This window comes from Culex pipiens, chromosome 2, assembly GCF_016801865.2.
Source record: "Culex pipiens pallens isolate TS chromosome 2, TS_CPP_V2, whole genome shotgun sequence".
Lineage (NCBI taxonomy): Eukaryota > Metazoa > Arthropoda > Insecta > Diptera > Culicidae > Culex > Culex pipiens.
This window is the reverse complement of record NC_068938.1, coordinates 31,281,765-31,294,889: the sequence shown is the minus strand read 5'-3', so window position 1 is coordinate 31,294,889 and position 13,125 is coordinate 31,281,765. Positions and strand designations below refer to the sequence as shown.

Here is a 13,125-nt window from a genome sequence, read left to right as displayed (position 1 = left end):
AAAAACAAAAAGACAAAAACAGTGAATTAGTGCACATTTTAAAAGGATCTGGGAGGAGCAAAAATTTAATCTGTTTCAAACGACCCCCTCTAGCAGGGGACGAAAAACGAACGAAACTTTATCGCTATAAACTATGGTATATAGTTAGTTTGTTAGTTGGTTGGGTATGATGCTAGTTATCAATTATTGTTCTCTAGGCACAGTTGACAGTTATCCGCATAATTGCACCTTAAAAACGCTCTCCGTGCTGGCAGAATTTAAAATTCCGCACTAAAACAAGAAAAGAACAAAAAAACTTAAACTCGAGTCAGTCAACAGGACGCGCAGACCCTCGTGGAAGCAATAAATCAAAACAACGATTTTTCATTAAATCAACTGAAAAAAGAAGTAGTAGAAGAAGAAGAAGTAAAAACGACAACCAACAATATTAAAAATTCGCTAATCTAGGCTACACGCCATCCGCAGAATCGAAATAATAAAAAAATATATATCATAAAACAAAACGAAGAGTGAGAACGAGTGAGAGAGAGAGAAAAAAAAAACTGGAAAATTCTGAAGAGTAGCAGCAGTTTGGTCATGTGCACCCTTTGTAACCCTTTTGCAGAGGAGGGATGTGGGGAGGAGGGTTTTGGGGTTTGTTTTTGTACTCCCGGTGGAAAAAAGGAGCCACTATAGTGGCCTGTAGGTGCACTCGAGTTTGCAAGTAAGAAACCCTTAGCATCACAAAAGGTTGTTTGCATTTACATTATTATTTTATTATCTTTTTTCAGTGAAACTTTTGTTTCCCCGATACTTGCGGTCAACATAGATGTCAAACTCCAAAATAAATTCGAAAAATTTTAGTTTATGATACAAGTTTTAATCAATACTTAAATTAATTAGAACTTTTTAGCACTCAAGTGGACTTCTCAGTGTTGTTATATTTGACGATGAAAAGAACACCGCGAATAAGTAGAGTCACAACGATATTGGTAAAACTACATTTGAGTTTTCTATTCTTGACAGAAAATATAGATAGCATAATGCATGTTTTGAGTTGAGTGTTTCTCTACGGTTTCTCAAATCGAAGGTTCTTAGATTTTTTTTTTAAATTGGATGAAACATGCATTCCTCATGTCAAAAAAGTCATTTTTCATCATTAATTATTCCATACAAGTCTTCATACAATTTTGGAAGCTTGTCTTGTATGTCTTGTATGGGTATGTAAATGTAGTTCTGAATCATGAGAAGAGATTTTCTTATTGATTTGGTGTCTTCAACAAAGTTTTAGGTTATGATTAGGACTTTTCGGAAAAATAGGTACATGGATAGAAAATACCCAAAATATGTATTTTTTGATATTCGAAATTTCGAAAGAAAATATCGATAACCAGGACAAATAAATATTACAAGTCATTTTTAAAAGCAAAAGCTGAGAAAACTTCCTACAATTATTTCTTTGGGACTTTGAAAATTGGACAACTAGTTTCTGAGATACAGAATATCAACAAATATAACAGAATATCACAAAAACCTCACAAAAAAAAAAAAAATGAATCGACGAAAATGTTTTTTAAGTGTCACCTACTTAGCCTCCAATTTTCTACTGATGATATCTCGGAAACTATTGGTGCGATTTTCAATGTAAAAAAATTAAACTATTGTGAAATTTTCTGGTCTGAAAGATCTAAATTTTCAAATCATGCTCAACTTTTGTAAAGGTCTGCAAATAGATAATTTTCTAAATTTTATAGTTTACACCAAACTGGTATGAAAAATATTCTTTGACATAGGGAATACCGTCAGTGGGGGTGACTATGGCCAAAAAATGATACACCTCTCGTAATTTCTTAATAACAAAAACAATTCAAATAACATCGAAAATCTTTCTACGTAGATTTGTTCTTAGATAGTTTACTAACATTTTCCCAAAATATGGTGGATTTTAATGAACACTACCTTAAATGCCAATAGATTGAAAATTAACCCAATCTCACCCTTTAGAGGGGGTAACATTGGCTCAAATGAAACTAAAATGATGCTCAAATACAACGATATGGTAAAAACAAGTCATCCAACAGTGTTTCTTGTTCGAGGGAATCGTATTGACATGCTCAAAAGATTGAAGTGGAGATTTTCAAACATTTGGGTAGTTTTCGAGCAATTCCAACAAAAATATTAGAAAAATGATTTTTCGAGAGGTCATTTTTGGCCAAAAACGTACCTGAACATTAGACAGCTGCCAAAATAGCAGGATTTGTTCTAGGAACGAGATTTTTTTCAGCGAAGTCATCTTGAGATGTCCCCTACACAACCCTTTTAACAGAATTCAGTTTCATTGAGAAGAATCTGAGAAATGGTAAACTCCGTAAAAAATCACTTTGACCCAATCTCACCCCCCACACCCAATGTCAGCCCTACTGACGGTACATGGACAAAGTTTCATAATAATCAAAATGAAAATCTAAAAATCAAAAAAAAAAAAATGCGAAATCGATAAAAACTACTCAAAGGTCGATAAAAACTGAGCAAAAGGTCGAATAGACAAAAAGCAGAAAAGACAATAGGTCGAAAAGTCGAATGGATAAAAGAATGAAGTGAACAACAAGTTTAATTTTAAGATTTAACCTTTTTAATAAATAAAAAACCTTTCAAAGAACTAGTTTAGTTTAAAAGAATAGTAAATATGACTGAAAAACTGAAAAAATATTTTTTTTAAATGTTCTAAGGTCAATAGAAGTTTTTGGCCCCCTTCTTGAAAATTTACATGTTTATTGAAAAAAAGTAAGGCTGTTGCAAATATTTCTCAAGGTTTATGCCCCCCCCCCCCCTTCAAGATTTAATCAAAAAATTAGGGGACAAACAAAATATTTGATCATAAAACTGGAAAATTTCAATGGAAATAGAAGTCTTATCAACTTAAAACAATCTAAAATATCTTTGTCTGCATTGATAATAAAATTTAGCTTGTTTGGACTCGTTTAAACATATTTTGAAATATTAAAATTTGTTTAAATTTTATTTTTAATTTTTTTTGCCCCTTCTCACGTTTCTCGATTTTGGTCAGAGTTGAGGGACATAAACTTCAAAAAATATTTACAACGGCCTAAAATCGGTTTCTAATAGAGGGTGACGATTCTCGAAATTTTCAATTTTCCGGGAATCGAGTGTTTAATTTGGAAATTTCCCGGGACCCGGGAGTGTTTTTAACTACGCCAATAGTGCCAATATTGTGTAGAGAAAAATATATAAATATGTTTCTTTCAAAGAATTCAGTTACGATTAATTCATACTTATTCAATGAAACGTTAATAAGTAGCCTCATTATTTTTGGGAACAATGATATACAATGAACAATGAAAAAATAGTAATCAGGAAAATTCGAATGTTCACATTTGGCAGACCTTAACTTTACAAAGATTGCCAGAGTTTTTTTTTTCTTTCAAAACATAATTTAATATTGAGGTTAAAGTGAAACACAAAATGACTTATTGACATCAAAAAAGGAAATTAGGGGAAATATACCCATTCTAATCACTCTAAGCCGTTCGACCAATTCTCATCACTTTTGCCGTTTTCCGCTATTAAATCAACATTTTCAGATGTATCAACAATGAAGAGTTGCTTGCTCACTTTTATTTGAGCTATTTATTAGCTTGGAACAGCCAAAAACACTTTATGAAAGCTGTAATTCATGATCAAAGTGCTGATAGGCCGATAATAGAAATAGGCTGAGAAAGGGTATAGTTCCCCTATCTTGATACAGCGAAATTAAATTAATAAGAATATAAAAAAACTAGATTACAAGGATTGCTTTGCTTGAAAAAGGATATGAAAATTATACTTATCTTAAAAAGGCCTTTCTCTATTAAAAATAATAATAATAATAATTAAAGCATTTAAAAAACATTAGATTTCCTTCCTGGGGTCTAGCTGCTAAGTTTGCTTTAAGGTAAAATTTGGGGTCCACATTATTTTAAGTTCTCTCAATTATAGTTATTAGAATTTTTGATAAGTTAAAATTTACACTTTCTGAATAACAAGATAAGAGAAGCATTGGTTCATTCATTCTTTGGTTCACTTGAACCTCTTACATTGAACATCCAATATTCTAAACAATTTCAATTTTTCAAATGTTTTTCTGATTAGTTTATGTAATTTTTGCTTAGATATTTATAAAATTAAAATTTCCTAGGAGTCTCGACCAAATTTCCCGGGAATCAAGAGGTCAAAAAAAAAAATCAAAACTTTCTAAACAAATTATGAATTTTCAGAGCCTTTTGTGAAACTTTTAGCTGATACACTTTGAAAATTTGGATTGAAATATAGTTTTTATTTATATTGTGCGCCTTCCTTTCCAATCTCGAGCTGAAGGATTAAAAATTTTAATAAAGTTTGTACCAGTAAAATATGTTTGTATTATAAAAAATCTTTTAAAACTTTATTAAAAGAAATGTTTTTGTTTAAATTATGATTATTTCTCATTTTCCAAGCTAAAAGTAAACAATGCTGTGTAAAGTACAATTTTCAATGAATTTGCCATTTTAATCTGCTATAAAGTACTTATTATCAGTACAGCACCTTTTCTCTAGCAAAATGAAGTAAATATTAAAGGAAAAGGAATTGAAATTAAACTCTGACATTATTTTGATATGTGCCCACTCTTTTCAGGGCTTTTTGGAAGAAAGTTAATGATTTTATTGGATAATAGTTCTTTAATGTTTAGAAAGGATCCAGGAAGAAACCATTTTCAATTCATTGCTTTTAGAAATAAATTTACACGGATAGAAATCCTGTAAGCCAATCTGGTAAATCTATGATGCCGAATTTGTAAACATTTTTCCGATTTTGAACAACAATGTTATCGATTATGAAGTCATTAACAGAGAAATTGAAAAAAATAGTTGACGATTTTGAAAACATTGCAATGTTTACAAATTCCACAACATAGAGTTACCAAATTTGCTTACAGAATTTCTATCCGTGAAGATCGAATATGTTTTTCGATAGTTGAGATTGCTTAAGATTCAACTATTCACTTAAAAAATATGTTGTCACCTACACCCAGAACTGGAAATCGGCATACGAGAGGATAAAGAGCACGATTCGGTAGTAAAATTGTACTGTGTGTGGACTGAGAGGATAAATCCCGAAATTACCGAGAGTACTTTACTCATGGGTTCATCTTCAAAAAAAGTTCATCTATCAAAAAAAAAGTACCGGTACCGAGACTCGAACCCAAGACCTTCGGCATATTGAACCGTGCCTTTGCCGTATGGGCCACCATGGTTCGGTGACTATGTGGCGGTCATTTGTCCATATAAGCCACTCAATAGGATGAACTGTTCCAATGAACGAATGAACACGCGAGAGGACTATAGTCTCGCAAAATAGCACTTTCCTCACGTTTCTTTTCGTGAAGACTATCCCCTCGTTCTTAAACTTTGGGTGTAGAATTTTTCAGTTTGGAAGTTTAGGATATCCACCATCAAGGGTTATCATTAAACAAAAAAAAAAAAAAAAAATGGGTGCAAAAGCAAAAAAACAGCAAAAAAAAAATCGAGGTCCTGAACTCACATACGCTCCATTTAGCGTAATAAATAAACAAATCTGCACTCTGCAGGCCTCTCCGCTACCACCACCACCAGTCGCGAGAGCTTATCCCTTACACGATATCACACATACAGCCCTAGCACACACACGCCGACAACACCACTGAACAGGCATTTGCACTGGCGGTGACAACATCAGCGCAAAAAAAAAAACGGGAACATAAAAATTATCGGAATGTGTGAGTAAACGAGTTTTTGTCGGTGTGTGTGTGTGTGTTTGTGTTTGCTTGGGATGGAATAAAAAAGGATGAAAAATTGCGCTGATATCCTTGGGAAATGGAAAAGAAAAAGGGAGGAAATCCCTCCACTGCAGTTTTTATAATTGGTTTAGCTTGTCAAACTTGGATCAAGATTACGGTGTTTTAGTAACGTTTTAACAATGATTCTATAGTTTCAGTAAATTTATATTTTTAGGAAAACACTGATACTCTCTATCACCACAACCAAAAGGAAACGATACACGATTACCCTCCTAATTCGGCAGTAAATTGGCTTCGGCCTGAGGTAGATTAGAATTTGTTTCGCAATACTATACATGACTAGTTGTGATATTAACAACTTTTGATGAAAAAAACAAAAATCAAGAACCACTTTGCTAAGAAAATTTCACTTCACACGTCTTTCAGACAGAAACAACAACCAAACCAATCCAACCAAACCGACCAACAAACTGTAAGTAAATTAAAATTAACCTTACAATGGAACAAATCAGATTCAAACGGGAATGCGGTGAAGGAAAGGTAAACCTCAACCAATATGCGGTGACAGTTGACCAGGTTTGAAATTAGTTTTCAACTTCTATTGGAATTGTGGTGCTGGTTGCGCACGTGTGTCCAAAATATGTAAAAAAAGGGGAAGAAACGTAAATTTCCACCAAATTTGCCAGTGTCAACCACATCACTCACGGTGAAAGACGTCCCTGTTAAAGTAGGTGTTTGTAGAGTTCGATGGGGAAATGTTTAAGAATTTTGATAAAGCTGCAAAAATTGTTCGATTTTTTAAGGTGTTATGCTAGTTACATTCATTTTTTAAAATATTTGTTTTAAAATTTAAAGAACAATTGTTGAAAGAAGTTCCGAACCCCAACATCCCCTTCCACCGTTAAAATGAGTAAGGGAGTGCAGGTTAAGTTACCTCCCGAAAGAAGCGCAAGAACCATACCACCAACACCACCATCGCCACCACCAGCATTGAGAATGAAGCAACGAAACGGATTCCGTACAGGAAATCCAATTATGTGTACTACACATACGGCTGCCGGAAGGGAAGGTGGTTAAGGGGAAGGCAGGTATTACTGCATAGTACAAACCACAGCCGAGGTGTAGAGCTAGAGCCCACACACGCTCGATGCTTTGCTAGTGGCAGCTACTAAGCAAGACGGCTAACGTGTTGGAGAGCTTTGTCACAAATAATCGTGCCGAAAATGAAATCGTACGTGGTAAGCAAACGGCGGAAACGGGGGAAGGTTTCCTCAATTTTTCTTTTTCAACCAGCTGGTTTCAATAGAGACGGTTTCCACTTGTTCCACCTTCTCTAGTACCTGTGTGAGGGTGTGTCAGTAGTTCAGTGACCTTCAAAATAGCTAAAGCAGCTTAATTGTGAAGGATTGAACTAATTGCATAACTAACTCAGCTCCGCATTTTGAAAGTCAATGTCAATTGATCTTGGGGATGTAGCCGTCATCCAAAAGATCCGTGTAGCTTAAGTGATTGTGATCTTGGGTCATCCGAAATCTTGAACTTTTTACATGAGTTGAAAGCTGAAACAATTAACTTTGTTTGACTTCATTAACTTCTTTTCGTCGTGCCAAGCGCTTTAAAAAACAATTAATTTTGATTTTTTTTTTGAAATTTTGAAGAATTTCGAGCAACGTGTAATTGTTTCAACCAAACTGTTGATTTTTTGCGACTTACAGCAATTTCACATAAAACTTTACGCGTGGACACACGTAACAAGTTTAATGTAAAAAATATTCAAAAACTTAAAATATGTGTATTTTGCACGTCAACAAAAGCGGATTTTTTTTGAAAAATTATTCAAACTGCAGTCAGCTATTATGTACGAAAAAATTATCGATCAATCAAACTAAAGGATGGTTTCAGTGACGGTAAAAATACAAATCGCGTTCTAAATCAAATCGAAAAATTAAGGGGTCAAAAATATTAAAAACTTCTAAAATTCAATGGGAATTTGATGAAAAAATATTGAAATGGTTTTCTCTGCATTTAGAATTAACTTTGATATTTTCGGGTTAATTCGAATCATTCAAATTTTATAAAAAAAAATGTATAAAGTACAAAGTTTTTTTTTGCTTCTCTTTTGTCAAATTTAACATTTTTAGAAAACTAATTAGGCCGTTGCATATATTTTTAAAAGTTTATGTTACCATCCTCTTCAAAATTGGTCCGAAAAATTAGGAGGCAAAATTTGTTTTGTTTTCAAATAACTTCAAAATTTCCATGAAAAATAGAAGTCTAATTAACTGAAAACAATCTAAAATGCATTTTCTGTATTGATAATCATATTTAGGATGTTGGGACTTGTTTGAAAATGCAAAAAAAATATTTTTAATGTTTTGCTTTCCCGCGACCATGGTCAAAGTCAAAGGACATAAACGGGATATAAATATTTGCAACGGTCTTATTGCAAATCAACTTAACGTGATGCGTAATGCATTTTTCAACAATTTTTTCGTTGAAATGTTGAAATTCTAACTCGTAATTTTTTTTTTTTCATGTGGTAATTATTATTATTTTGAACCAATACTGATTTTCATCAACATGTGCTTCAATGTTGAGATGATTCTATGAATTCTGCATGGCACGAACAAAAACGAATGTTTTCAAATTTCTAACTATAAATATTAATTAAAATTAACAAAAAAAAACTAACTTAATCCACCTATGTGGTTGGTGCCTTCCTCACTTTTTTCCAAAAATGGGTTTGGACAAAAATTTCGTCTAATTTCGTTAAGTTTCGGAATACAAAAAACACACATATTACTCAAGGGCTCATAAGTGGCATCTTAGGTGGTCATAGCTTGAGGCAGGGTTACCTGATCTTCAATATTTTAGACTCGTTGGTGAGGTCTTTCGATTACCTAACCAACGATGGGTCGGATGATGGATCCGGACATTGTTTACATACATTTAAGTGAGATCCGGCTACAAAAAAGTACATAAATATCACTAAAGTGGTCAGAACTCGAGACAGGGTTGCCAGATCTTCAATGTTTTAGACTCGTTGGAAAGGTCTTTCGATTACCTAACCAACGCTGGGTCGGATGATGGATCCGGACATTGTTTACATACATTTAAGTGAGATCCGGCTACAAAAAAGTACATAAATATCACTTAAGTGGTCAGAACTCGAGACAGGGTTGCCAGATCTTCAATGTTTTAGACTCGTTGGAAAGGTCTTTCGATTACCTAACCAACGATGGGTCGGATGATAGATCCGGACGTTGTTTACATACATTTAAGTGAGATCCGGCTACAAAAAAAGTACATAAATATCACTAAAGTGGTCAGAACTCGAGACAGGGTTGCCAGATCTTCAATGTTTTGGACTCGTTGGAAAGGTCTTTCGATTACCTAACCAACGATGGGTCGGATGATAGATCCGGACGTTGTTTACATACATTTAAGTGAGATCCGGCTACAAAAAAAGTACATAAATATCACTAAAGTGGTCAGAACTCGAGACAGGGTTGCCAGATCTTCAATGTTTTGGACTCGTTGGAAAGGTCTTTCAATTACCTATTCAACGATGTATATAATGATGATGTTTAGTTCAGTTTACTGCCATTTATTCAACTTCCAAAAATATGCGAAAACACATTTTTATACATAACTTTTGAACTACTTATCGAAACTTCAAACAATTCAATAGCACCGTATGGGACCCAAAACCAAGTCGAATGCAACTGGTTTGGTCAAAATCGGTTCAGCCAGTGCTGAGAAAACTGCGTGACATTATTGGTCACATACACACACACATACACACACACATACACACACACATACACACAGACATTTGTTCAGTTTTCGATTCTGAGTCGATATGTATACATCATGGTGGGTTTTCGAGCTTTAAATAAAAAGTTCAATTTTAGAGCAGGATTACCTCAGTGAGGAAGGCAAAACAAGATTTTGGAAAAAAAACAAGAAGTAAAGAGCACAGTTAAAAATATGTATTAAATTTGAAATCGAAAATGATCGAACTTCGGAAAATTACACAAAGTTTGATGAAATGCATGAACATAGATGCATCTAAATTGAACATTATGCGTAAAATTTGGAAATTATTATTTTTAAAATTGAATTATTATTTTTTATTGATTCAATGGTCCAATAACCCAAATTTTTATTTTTTAGCTTTTTTGTGTGTTTTTAAATACCCTTGCCTCAAGATGATTTCAATATCATTCGTAAAGCAAAAATTGATAATTTTGTTTAGGGAACCAAAAAAAACAAAACTCTAGATACGCTAACAAAAAATAGGCCTTTAGAATAAGACATTTTTCTTGGTCGTATGAAGTCTTTTGATTTCCTTTTGTATGAGTTATGAATAATACAGAACTTGAATTGCCATTTACCAAAATCACATTTTATCAAAGAACACTTGATTTTTAATAAACTTTAAAAAATATGGTGCAATGGGGATTATTTGAACGGATAAAATTCATGGTTTTGCCTTTAAGAAATAAAAAAAAATCTTGAGGATTAGAGTGCCCAGCAAATATGATCCCAGCTTCACAGCAGGATACTTTTTTTGGGTTATTCCAAGCATTTGGGTATATTTTGAGTGATTTTTTAAAAAGATTATCTCATTGATACTCGAGTCTAAATATGGTGAATACAATATTATTCCATGCAAAAATGGTTTTTTTAAATCCCTAACAACTTTTCAAGATCAAGTTTTAAAGCTTTGGCATGGTCGAAAAAATTGTAGAGCATTGAATTCACAATAAGAATCTCACTTTAAACAATATTTGGATGGAAGTGCACCATGCAGACAAAACTGTATGCAAATATCAAAATTTTTCCGAATTTTTTTAAAATTGTTGACCGATTCAGCTCATATTGTGCCTTGAGTCCTAAAGAACAATATTCAGCTTGTGGAGCGAGGTTTTGAAAATAGTCACATATTCTGGGCACCCTATTGAGAATATAGGTATGTGTAACCCTGCAATGTTAGAAATAACACGAAATTTTAAAATAAAAAAATGTTTTAAATGAAAAAATGGCTCTTCTGGGTCAATGTAGATTCGAACAGTACATTAAATTTCCCTTAAAATGATATTTTCCTAAATTTTGTACAGTCAAGAAACGGAAAATGACAGAGTTTTTTTTAGTATTTTTTTCGATGAAAAATACGTTATTTCGGAATTTTGAGTATGCTATCAAATCGGGCGTACAATTTTACATAAAAACCTTTTTGGAACCAATATTCTATCTCATCATCGTTTCAGGCTGCATATTATTGAAAACACCTCTTTTTTGCATGTTCAAAAATAGAAGGGGTCGTACCGCCCCTCCGTCACGAGATATCAAAAAACGGACCTCGGATTCGTGGTCAGGAACAAAAGTTACCCCATAGAACAAATTTTCACGCAAATCGAAGAGGGGTCGAGGCAACTTTTCCCGATTTCGTGTGAGTTGGTAGAGAATTACCCATATACTATGTAAATGTTGTAATGTTTATGGCATGGTTGCTTACATAGGTTTTTGCTAAAACATGTCTTTATTTATTAAAATAAAATTGTAAAATGGTTTCATTTAATTTCATATCATTGTTCTAAACTACATATATCTTAAATCATTGTAACTTGTAGAAATATTATATTTTCAAGATTCCTAGCTCCGTTGTCCCCTTAAAATTCCTGTTTTATGCTATTGCTACACTGCTTGAGCCCAAAAATCCCTGCTAAGCAGTGACTGCATAATGCATTTTATATCCATTACTAAACCTTCCGGCCAGCAGTCAAATCCACCAAAATCTCCAGGAACACCCATAGAAGGTACGCTATCGAGCAGGTAACAGGGCCGGCAGGACACCGTTTAACCTGTTTCTTCCGCCTAACCAGCTGCAGCAGCTACCAGAGAGGGGAAAACAAATTTCTGCAGTAAAATGAGCCATAAATTTTGTCATCGTTTAATATTCTAAAATTTATACACCGTACACCCGGGGGCTTGAGTCCTGCTGCATTTTCGAGGGGTGCACCCTTCTAGTGGCCGTTTGCTGCATCATGTGCCGCCGCCGGCTGGTTTGGTTTAGTTCCGGAGGCCCCCTCAGGGGAGTCGTTGCCCTACTACTACCACGGCCGTTGTTTGTTTCTCGTCTCGAAAAAGATAATAAAATTTGAGCGCACACGAAAAAATAAATAAAATAAAAGCTCCAAACAAATAGATGTCCCCGGATGATTTGTTTCGCCACCAACGAGGGGCTGTAATTGCATCGGAAGGAAAATTTATGGGATCGTTGACGTTAGGGGTTTGGGGGAAAGCTTTTCTTTTGAAGAGTCACCATGCGTCTCCATGGAACGATTTTAACTTGATTCATTAGATGGAGACGCATGGTGATTTTTAGTTTAAGCATTTTCCTTATTTTCAGGCCTGCGGAGTCGTAGTCAGAATCGGCAGAGCAGAATCTTTTTGGTGAGCTGGAGTTGGAGTCACAAAATCTCGTAAACCCTGCAATTTCCAATTCATTCATAAATTACCAGCAAAGCTAAAAATAAGTGCACCGAAAAATCAATTTTCAAAACCCGAGCAATTACGCCACCTGTCAGCCGAGAAGCTGACAGTTTGAAACCAATACATTCCCGTAACAACCCAAACAAAACTGATTCTTTTGGTTGTTGTTTGCTGACCAGTGCTGCATGCGGTGCCCTAAAACAGAAACATCGTCGTCATACTTGTCGTCCAACAGTGAGAGCAGGCAAACCCGAAACGGGCGTAAATTTTGGAACAGAGCAACGTTTCAGTTGAGTTGGAATGACGGTTTTGACAGGTTTAAAATTTGCTGAATGTAGGTTTAAAATTAAACACTCACATCAGAGTGGGGGCACTCGAGAAGAAATGAGGTAATGATGGTTGGTGTTTGGCAAATATGGTAATGGAATTGTTACGCTTATTTAGAATTGTTTGTAGTCTGAGTCACGTATGTGAGAGTTTATATGGGAACGCATTTGGGTCACACGAATCAAACAAATTGGCCCGACTCCTCTTCGATTTACGTGAAACTTTTCTCTAAGGGATAATTTTGGTTCCCGACCACGAATTCATTTTTCGATATATTGTGACGGTGGGGCGGTTCGACTTCTTTCATATTTTTGGTATTTTTACTAAGTTGCGTGATTTTTGGCTCGAAGCCGTGAAGAGATAGAAATTTGTTGTCAATTACACTTTTATGTAAATTTAGACGCCTGATACGATAGCGTACTCCAAACACCGAGAAAACGTATTTTTTTTATAAAAAAAGTTTAAAAATAGTTTTAAAATCGTTGCCATTTCCCGTTACTCAACTGTAA

The 13,125-nt window shown here is 34.4% G+C and overlaps 1 protein-coding gene across 16 annotated transcripts in view; it reads right to left on the bottom strand.

The window, feature by feature from the left end:
• Positions 1–13,125, bottom strand: part of LOC120419673 (voltage-dependent L-type calcium channel subunit beta-1) — a 238,760-nt gene that overhangs the window by 30,203 nt on the left and 195,432 nt on the right. The gene's annotated exons all lie outside the window — the stretch shown is intronic.